The 11342-nt window shown below is 36.1% G+C and overlaps 1 long non-coding RNA gene across 1 annotated transcript; it reads left to right on the top strand.

Annotated features, from left to right (window-relative positions):
* Positions 1-216: 216 nt before the first annotated feature.
* LOC133735258 (uncharacterized) lies at positions 217-11016 on the top strand. The gene is made up of 3 exons (XR_009858869.1): positions 217-340; positions 437-780; positions 10457-11016. It is a non-coding gene; the product is annotated as an uncharacterized LOC133735258 (long non-coding RNA).
* The last annotated feature ends 326 nt before the right edge of the window (positions 11017-11342 follow it).

Consider the following 11342-nt stretch of genomic DNA (forward strand, 5'->3'; position numbering starts at 1 on the left):
AATAACCACCCACAATTTCAAATAACTTCCCACTTTTTTTTTTTCAAATAACTTCTATTTTTTTCTCAATATAATAATTATAAAATTTTTACACATGCAGAGCATGTGAGCAGAAAACTAGTATTTTAGAAATAGACAAAAAGCCAAATCCTAGCCGTTCTCTCTATTAGATTTGTTGTACCAATTTTGCAGATGGTCTCCCTTGCCTCTATGACAGCGAGATTAGCCTCAGTATTATCTTTGCAGGACAGTCATGAACCTGTCAATCTTGGAAATCTTCGTACTCAAAGCCTTGAATTGATTGCTAATCATTCCTACCTGGTTCCGAGAATGAATACTTGTAAGGCCTTCAATCACCTTTCTTTCATGGGAGCTTTTCATTCTATTTGGATGCAAGAGGTTGATGATGGATTTCTATTTACTGTCTTGGATGCAGGTGATGTTGAGAGAGTGAAGCGTGGTGGCCCGTGGAGCTTCAATAGGGCGTTGATTGTTCTCAGTGATTATGATGGTCTTCCCTTAATTTTAGAGGTCTCATTGAATCATTTTTGTGTGTCGGTTCGAATCCCTGGCCTTCCCCCTACTTTTGCTACTATTTCAACTATTTCTCTGATTGGGGAGACTTTGGAAAATGTTTTGGCTATTGATCTGCGTGGATTGAGAGAAGGAAGAGGTCGGCTTCTTATTGAATTATGTCTGTAGGATTCGCTACATACATCTAGGACATTCAAGGTTTCTCCTTCTAAAACACCCCTAACATTTTGAAAGGTTAGTAGGGTGGTGTTGAAGGAATTGTGTCCTAAAACAATCATTTTGATGTAATTATTATTGTAATTATTATTATTCAAAAGGGCAAGTTTATTGTTCATTGCTTATACTTAATATTTGATTGAACAAGGTCCAAGGAATATGAGTTAAAGAGAAAGTAATCTAAAGAGTTAGATGTGTGAGACATTTACTCTTTCACACTCTTATCCTAAAAGGTTCCTAGTCATAGGATTATCACTTGGACATTGATAATCCGGAAAGACTAGCACATACTATGTATTCTCAATATGGAGGATGATATGTCTCTTGTCATTTGTGTAGAGACACTAATACAAGTATGTGGGTGCTCTTAACTTAAAGAGTATACTGAACGCGATCATTAGAGTTCTTGTATGGAGTCTTACTTACATGTCAAACTTGAACTCTAAATTGCAATAATACAAATTAGTCCTTTGACCTGAGACACCATAGTTGTCTTATGAGTGAATGGATTATCTCTTGATGATGCAATAACATTGTGTCCCTTAATGGATATAATAGATGCATTCATTGGTATAATCAATTCGGTCATGGAGACATGTGAGTGTACAACAAGGAATCTCTATCCTTAAGTAAATAAGGTGTATGTTCAAAGATGTGATTCAATGAGTCTTTGGCCAAAGCATTGAATGAGATTTAAAAAGGAGTTTTTAATCACATTCTAAGAATCACATAAGAATGAAAATCACATTAGGGGATTGACATATCAATTCCATACCCCGATGATGTGATTTAGAACATAGTGTAAGAGAAGGACCGTATTGTATTGTAATTCCAATTGAATAGGTTCTTTGTCATTCTACATTAACTAGGGTAGTCATGATATGTTGCAAGACGTCACTCATGACTTGTGAAGTCCCCGAGGATTAATAAACATTTATTATCCTAATAACAAGGGAGAATCAAAAATGGAGTTTTTGATTCGTAAACAAAATAGAATGGTTTCTATAAACTTCACTGCCTTGTTAATTAGAACCTAAGAGATCGCACACCATATAAGTGGATCATTGAGATTGTATATGAAGAAGATTAAACAAGAGTTGGTTATGAGCAAATAATTAATTAGATTTATTATTTGAACATAATTAGGATTTTCGGGTAAAACCGAACCTATTGGGCCTAAACGATTGTCGGGTTTTTTTGGTGTGGACTTGGGCTTCACTAAATGAGATTTAAATGAAAGCCCAAGACACATTTTTAGTGCCCAATAACATGTATGGACCAGCCAAAATATTGGCTTTATGAAAGTCAATATTTTTCTTTTAGTAATTGGAGTTATTTCCTATTATATAAAAGGGAAAGCATGGACAAAGAAAAGTGAGTGTCTCCACACTATTATTTTCAGATTAGAGAGAGAGAAAGAGAGTTCTCTCTTGGTCCATTTTTCAGAAATTAAAGGAAAGAAGAACACTTGCATAATTTCTTCTTTTCTTTCATCTTTCTTCATCTCTTGATTCACTTGGTGAAGATCCTTAGAGGCCATATATTTTTGTGGCTTTACTTGTTACATCAAGGAGGAGATTACAAGCACAAGAAGGAGTATAAGAAGGAGTTCTTAATTCAAGGTGCTTCAAGGTGGAGGAAACACACACAAGGAGAGATCAAGGAGAGGAACTTTGGTGGTTCACTTGGATCGGATTAAAATCACGCTCCAATGGTGAGTAGAACATAAACTCCCTCTTTGTTCTTCCTTACCATGCATGCTATGTTTATATACATATCACAATAAGCCAAGATCATGGGTTAAAGGAATGGATTTTATGTTTAGTTAGTAGTTTAATTGTTAAACTTATTCCGCACTAATTAAAAAGTTTTGAAATCCATCCATTCCTTCAATTGGTATCAGAGCCATTGGCTTAATTTTGATATGTTATAAACATGGCTAAGTATGTTTGTTGATGTGATTTTCTTAAGCTTAGAGTAATATGTAATTTAGATCATAAAATTTGCTTTATCATAAAAGTTATGAAGCATGTGATGTAAGGTAGATTTTATGATAGCAAGAAAAGGTTTCTAGAAATTACATGTAAGAAGTGGTTTAAGTTTTATGAAACTTTAATGCATATGAGATATGTATTAAGGGGTTCTATATGTTTCTTAATTAAAATGTTAATCTTAGAAACATGTTAGATGATATATGCTTTAGGGGATGCATGTTTTGGCTTCAAAGATGAAGTAAACAAGTGTTCAATGGAAGAACATAAAGCTGGAATTTTATTTCCAGCTTTTTGGAATATCTCTAAACTAGTTGTGAACTAGCTCATTTTTCCATGGTGTTTGCTCTCACTTTTGATCCATAAATTCATGAATTGTTATTTACCTAATAGTTAATGATGACATAAAATCATTTCCATGTTTCTCTCACCAAATAGTTGGTAGAGTTAGTCATCTTTATTATTAGTTTCTTTAAATAACTCTCCAAAAGTTGGTGATGCATGATGTAAAACATTATCTCTAAATCACTCACCAAAAGTTGGTGATGCATGATGTAAAACATTATCTCTAAAATCACTCACCAAAAGTTTGTGATACATGATGTAAAACATTATCTCTAAATCACTCACCAAAAGTTGGTGATGCATGATGTAAAACATTATCCCCTAAATTACTCACCAAAAGTTAATGATGCATGATGTAAGACATCACCTCATAAATCACTCAACTAATTTACTTGCTTAAATTAAAGTAATTTACTGGTTAACTTATTTTGATTGAGTTAAATATGCTTGTTTAATTAACCTTATTAATCTTGGTTAATTAAAGGATGATTATGGACTATGGCCTAATATAATTGAGCATGAGATTGGCCGACTATTCATTTTGAATGAATGTGGTTATGTAATTAAAGTAGTTAATTCATTTGGGTTATGTAATTAATTTGATTAATTCATTTGGTTGTGTAACTAAGTAGCTTATTTAATTTATTCAAGTTTGATTAAATTTAAATGGGAGCTTGTATGCCCCTTATCCACTCTTGTAATCGAAGATGGAGGCACATGATGATGATCCAAAGAAGAAGTTTGAAGTCATCAAGCCTTGAAATAAGTTCAAGTGCAAAGTGTAATAGCTTAGCTTAGTTATTTAATTTTCGTAATCGTTACGCGTAATTAAAATCAACCACCCAAACATGACCTTGATCCAACATATTGGCTCATGTTGGATCAAACAATAAGTCCATAATCATCCTATGTGACCTATTATAATTGCATGTTCATTGCACTTGATCAAGTAATTTTATATTTCCCATGATTCCATTTGAAAAATGTTTTTGATGAAATCAAATTGTTTTCTGAAAACAATTAGTGGGAGTATTTTATTATAGATCAAGTATAATGAATGTGTGATTGCAATAGGATCAAAGCAAATGCAATGTGATTGTTATTAATGAGATTATTAAAGATGAGACCTTAAAATTCCCTCAAAGTGATATTAAGTTGAAAAACGAAGAAGTCATTATGAATGCTTCTTTGTGGCCTTCCAACATTGTAATCTCCTAGTAGATGTTCTTGCATGTGAATATCATTCCGAACGGAGGTATTTCTTGCTAGGAGCATTAAAGAGAGGTTATTCAACATTTGATGTTGTAAGGTAGGGACAAATCTTGGTCAATATTCTATTATGATGAGATTTAATTTTTGATCTCTATACTTACATGAGATGTTGGGTATAGCTTAACTAGAGTAATTTATCAATATCCTATTATGGTGAGACTTAATTACTTTAGAGGCCAAAGTTATGGATATTCACATTTGATGTGATTGGATAAGAGTATCCTCTCATGGAAATTAAGTTGACTTATAGTTCTATTATGATGCGGTTGGCTTAATGAAAATGAGTCTTCCATACTCACTAAGAGTTTTAATTTATACTCTCGAATTCCTTGAGGGATTTGGAATTTGTTAAAATAGTGAGAGGGTGCCATTTGATTCTTAAGACCCGAGTCACTTGGTTTTAAAATCAATCTCACTTCTTTTATTTTATGTTATGTAGACTGCAATATGTCAGGACATCCTATCACCAAAATTCTCAATGAAAATCGTCTTGAGGGCCCAAACTTCAATGACTGGCTCCGCAATTTGAAAATTGTATTGACATTCGATAAGATCGCTTATGTCTTACAAAATGCACCCCCTCACACTCCTTTGGCTCAAGATGCAACCGATGAGCAACGTGTTGCTTATCAAAAGCATAAGGATGATGACACTCAAGCTAAATGTGTCATGCTTGCATCCATGAACTCACAACTTCAGAAGCAACATGAGAATATGGATAGCGCCAGTTCTATATTACTCCATCTCACTGAATTGTTTGGTGAGAGAAATAGAAATGTGCGATTCACAGCTGTCAATGAGCTTGTTAAGACAAAGCATGTGAGGGGTGCTCCTGTGCATCAACATGGTCTAAAAATGATAGGCCTTATTGAGCAAATTCAAGACCTTGGATTTGCACTTGATGCGGAGCTAGCTCAAGATCTTCTTCTATCCTCCCTAGATGATTCATTTTCTCAGTTCATAATGAACTATAATATGCAACAAATGGATCATACTCTTTCTGATCTTCTCAATATGCTGGTATCAGCTGAGAAGCAAATCAAGAAAGAGAGTGGGAGTGTGGCCATTGTCGCTTCTTCTTCCAAGTCCAAAGGCAAGGGCAAAGGGAAGAAGAAACAAGTGGCAAAGCCTAAAGGAGCAGTCCAAAAGAAGAAGAAGAAGGAACAAAAGGAACCAAAAGGTGTTTGTTTCTTTTGCAACAAGGATGGGCATTGGAAGAGGAATTGCAAAGCTTATCTTGCATCCTTGAAGAACCAGTCTTCAACAGCAGGTATGATCAATGTGATTGAATCAATACTTACAGTTAATAATACTTCCACTTGGATAATTAATTCAGGTGCATCTCACCATGTTTGCACTTCGTTGCAGGACCTAGTGGGAGCAAGGAAGCTTAAAGCTGGAGAAATTTCCCTACGTGTAGGAAATGGCACAAGAGTTGATGCCAAAGCCGTGGGGACTTATATTTTGAAGTTACCATCAGGAGATACATTGGAGTTAAATAATTGTCTTTATCTTCCTATATGTATAAAGAACCTTATCTCCATCTCCATGCTTTTGAAGGATGGTTATAGAGTAGTTTTTGATAAACTAAGTGGTTTTGTATCTATTAATGAACGCATGATATGTCATGCTAATATTATTGATGGTCTCTTTCATCTAGCTTTAGATGGTAGTATTAATTGTATGAAGGAAAATGCTTTGGGATCTAAGAGATCTCGGGAAACGGTTAACCCCATTAAGATGTGGCACCTTAAGCTTGGTCATATTAGCCAAGATAGAATTCACAAATTATCCAAAAATGGATATTTAGAGTCGTTAGGATCTGATCCTATGCCTACTTGTGAGTCTTGTCTAAAAGGAAAAATGACCAAGTCACATTATGGTGGACAAAGAACAAGAGTTAAAGAACTCTTAGGCCTAATACATACCGATGTATGTGGTCCCATGTCCACTATTAGTAAAGGTGGATTCTCATACTTCATAACCTTTACCGATGACTACTCTCGGTTTGGTTATTTATACCTTATGAAGAACAAATCTGAAGCCTTTGAAAAGTTCAAAGAATTTAAGAATGAAGTTGAGAAACAAACCGACAGAAGTATTAAGGCTCTAAGATCTGATCAAGGAGGCGAATACTTAAGCAATGAGTTTATTGATTATCTCAAACAAGAAGGCATTGTTTCTTCATTAGCTCCTCCTGGAACACCACAACTCAATGGTGTCACTGAAAGGAGAAATCGAACTTTGTTAGACATGGTTCATTCCATGATGAGCTATACTGATTTACCTATATCCTTTTGGGGATATGCACTTCAAACAGCAATTTATTTGTTGAATAAAGTGCCTTCCAAGTCCGTCCCTCTTATACCATATGAGATGTGGCATGGGAAGAAACCAAGTCTCAATCATATTAAGATTTGGGGTTGTCCAGCTTATGTCAAAAGACTAGAAGCAGGCAAGCTTGAAGCTAGATCAAGCAAGTGTTTATTTGTGGGATATCCTAAAGATAGTTTAGGATATTATTTCTATCAACCTGAAGAACAAAAGGTGTTTGTTAGCAGGAATGCCACTTTCCTTGAAAGGGACTACGTCCTTGATGGAAATGTTGAGCAAATGGTAGAACTCAAGGAAGTGTCCAACAAGCCACAAACTAACACTCCATTTCCCATTGAACAACTTCCTGAACCAACTATAACACAAACTCCAAGAATTTCTAGTAGGATCCGGATACCTCCCAAGAGGTATGGTTTGTGTCATGAAAGCCTTGGGGAGTTAAATCTCCTTGGTGACAATGAAAACCTGTATGATCCTTCTAGTTATAATGAAGCAATGTCAAATGTTGACTCAAAGCAATGGCAAGAAGCCATGGAATCCGAGATTGACTCTATGTATACCAATCAAGTCTGGACTCTCGTTGACCCTCCACCTGGTATTAGACCAATTGGAAACAAATGGGTCTTCAAGAAAAAGATAGGCTCAGATGGTAAAATAGAAACCTACAAAGCTAGGTTGGTGGCAAAGGGCTATAAGCAAAGAGAGGGCATTGACTATGAAGATGTGTTCTCTCCTGTTGCCATGGTTAAATCTATTCGGATATAAGCAAGCTTCAAGGAGTTGGAACATCCGTTTTGATGATGCAGTCAAATCTTTTGGTTTCACACAAAACATGGATGAACCTTGTGTTTACAAAAAGGTCAGTGGGAGTGCTGTTGTGTTCCTTGTACTTTATGTAGATGACATCCTACTCTTTGGGAATGATGTAGGAATGTTATCTTCAATTAAAGTTTGGTTGTCCAAGACCTTCCTTATGAAGGATCTTGGAGAAGCTGCCTATGTACTAGGAATAAAGATCTATAGAGACAGATCAAAAAGATTAATTGGATTATCTCAATCCTTGTACATAGACAAAGTGCTGAATAGATTTCACATGGAACAATCTAGGAAGGGTTTTCTGCCTGTCAGACATGGCATTCACCTTTCTAAGAAAATGTGCCCACAAACGATTGAGGAAGTGCAAAAGATGAGCAAGATCCCATATGCATCTGCAATAGGGAGCCTCATGTATGCGATGCTATGCACAAGACCTGATATCAGTTATGGCGTAAGCATAACTAGTCGATATCAGTCCAATCCAGGTTTAGAACACTGGAATGCTGTTAAGAATATCCTTAAGTACTTGAGAAGGACTAAAGATTTATTCCTCGTTTATGGAGGTGGTGATTTGCAATCAGAGTTGCAAGTGGAAGCATACACAGACTCAGATTTTCAATCTGATGTGAATGACAGAAAATCCACATCGGGGTTTGTCTTCACCTTGAATGGAGGTGCAGTAAATTGGAGAAGCTGCAAACAAAGCGTTACTGCAGATTCCACTACTGAGGCAGAATACATTGCAGCTGCAGAGGCTGCAAAGGAAGCAGTTTGGATGAAAAAGTTCATCACTGAACTTGATGTTGTTCCTACCATTGAGTCACCGATTCCACTTTACTGTGACAACAATGGGGCAATTGCTCAAGCCAAGGAACCAAGGTCTCATCAAAAATCCAAACACATCGAAAGACGTTTCCATATCATAAGGGAGATTGTTAATCGTGGAGACGTTAACATTCTCAAAGTAGCATCTGTTGATAACATATCAGATCCATTCACTAAGCCTTTATCACAAGCAAAGCTAGAACAACATCTTGAGAAGATGGGTGTACGTTTCATGGCTGATTGGGTTTAGTACAAGTGGGAGATTGAAGGAATTGTGTCCTAAAACAATCATTTTGATGTAATTATTATTGTAATTATTATTATTCAAAAGGGCAAGTTTATTGTTCATTGCTTATACTTAATATTTGATTGAACAAGGTCCAAGGAATATGAGTTAAAGAGAAAGTAATCTAAAGAGTTAGATGTGTGAGACATTTACTCTTTCACACTCTTATCCTAAAAGGTTCCTAGTCATAGGATTATCACTTGGACATTGATAATCCGGAAAGACTAGCACATACTATGTATTCTCAATATGGAGGATGATATGTCTCTTGTCATTTGTGTAGAGACACTAATACAAGTATGTGGGTGCTCTTAACTTAAAGAGTATACTGAACGCGATCATTAGAGTTCTTGTATGGAGTCTTACTTACATGTCAAACTTGAACTCTAAATTGCAATAATACAAATTAGTCCTTTGACCTGAGACACCATAGTTGTCTTATGAGTGAATGGATTATCTCTTGATGATGCAATAACATTGTGTCCCTTAATGGATATAATAGATGCATTCATTGGTATAATCAATTCGGTCATGGAGACATGTGAGTGTACAACAAGGAATCTCTATCCTTAAGTAAATAAGGTGTATGTTCAAAGATGTGATTCAATGAGTCTTTGGCCAAAGCATTGAATGAGATTTAAAAAGGAGTTTTTAATCACATTCTAAGAATCACATAAGAATGAAAATCACATTAGGGGATTGACATATCAATTCCATACCCCGATGATGTGATTTAGAACATAGTGTAAGAGAAGGACCGTATTGTATTGTAATTCCAATTGAATAGGTTCTTTGTCATTCTACATTAACTAGGGTAGTCATGATATGTTGCAAGACGTCACTCATGACTTGTGAAGTCCCCGAGGATTAATAAACATTTATTATCCTAATAACAAGGGAGAATCAAAAATGGAGTTTTTGATTCGTAAACAAAATAGAATGGTTTCTATAAACTTCACTGCCTTGTTAATTAGAACCTAAGAGATCGCACACCATATAAGTGGATCATTGAGATTGTATATGAAGAAGATTAAACAAGAGTTGGTTATGAGCAAATAATTAATTAGATTTATTATTTGAACATAATTAGGATTTTCGGGTAAAACCGAACCTATTGGGCCTAAACGATTGTCGGGTTTTTTTGGTGTGGACTTGGGCTTCACTAAATGAGATTTAAATGAAAGCCCAAGACACATTTTTAGTGCCCAATAACATGTATGGACCAGCCAAAATATTGGCTTTATGAAAGTCAATATTTTTCTTTTAGTAATTGGAGTTATTTCCTATTATATAAAAGGGAAAGCATGGACAAAGAAAAGTGAGTGTCTCCACACTATTATTTTCAGATTAGAGAGAGAGAAAGAGAGTTCTCTCTTGGTCCATTTTTCAGAAATTAAAGGAAAGAAGAACACTTGCATAATTTCTTCTTTTCTTTCATCTTTCTTCATCTCTTGATTCACTTGGTGAAGATCCTTAGAGGCCATATATTTTTGTGGCTTTACTTGTTACATCAAGGAGGAGATTACAAGCACAAGAAGGAGTATAAGAAGGAGTTCTTAATTCAAGGTGCTTCAAGGTGGAGGAAACACACACAAGGAGAGATCAAGGAGAGGAACTTTGGTGGTTCACTTGGATCGGATTAAAATCACGCTCCAAGGGTGAGTAGAACATAAACTCCCTCTTTGTTCTTCCTTACCATGCATGCTATGTTTATATACATATCACAATAAGCCAAGATCATGGGTTAAAGGAATGGATTTTATGTTTAGTTAGTAGTTTAATTGTTAAACTTATTCCGCACTAATTAAAAAGTTTTGAAATCCATCCATTCCTTCAGGTGTAAGGAATGTCTGTCGCTTAAGCATGTAGGAGCGATCTGGCCGTGGGTGCAGGACGCTGAGGCAACATCGGGAAAAGAGGTTCCAGCAATGGGCGTGGCGGCGTAAGGTCAGTGGCGTCCATCGAGTCTCTCCCCTCTGACTTTTTTTAGGAATGTCAGTACGTAGTCCTTTCCTGATTCAATGTTGTAGCAGAAGGCATTGTTACGTGCTTGGGGGCCAAAGAGGACAATGGTCCTAAAACAGTTAGAGGACCGGTCACGGGCAGCCGTGTGTGATAGAGTAGAAAGGAGGTTGTGGAAGAGATGCCAAAACCAAGCTGCTTTAGTTTGAATTAGTTCCTGCTTCATTGTAGGCCGAACAATTGGGATTGACTTTGCAGGATAGTGGCTTAGTAGAGGTGCAGATGATCCTGGCTGCAGGCAAGAAAAAGGGCCAAGGAAGGCCACGTGGGAGCAGGAACAAGGTGAAGGCAATGGAGATTGAGAGTGAACCTTTGTTACACCCTGTACCTAGATTTACTGGTTTGCTTATCATTTAGACAGTAAACGACAATTATCTTTACTTTTACATTCATTTCTAGCTTTTAGGGGAGTTCCAAGAAGTTGACTGTTTCTTCCATTTGTCTATCGAAAAAAATTTGTTCATGAAAGTTTTAGAGGACATTAAACCGAGTCCGTAGACACATGGCACACTATAATCGGAGTTCATTTGAGTAAGTTATGGTCTACGAAAGTCAAATTACTACATCGAATTTTTCAAAGACTTTTACATTGGCAAAATCGACATTTCCCTTGATTATTATAAATAGGAGGAACCCTAGCATTTTAGGGTAGCCCTCTCTTACTCTCCTTCAGATCGAACAACACAGACACGACCCAGGCT

This window comes from Rosa rugosa, chromosome 3 (assembly GCF_958449725.1).
Source record: "Rosa rugosa chromosome 3, drRosRugo1.1, whole genome shotgun sequence".
NCBI lineage: Eukaryota > Viridiplantae > Streptophyta > Magnoliopsida > Rosales > Rosaceae > Rosa > Rosa rugosa.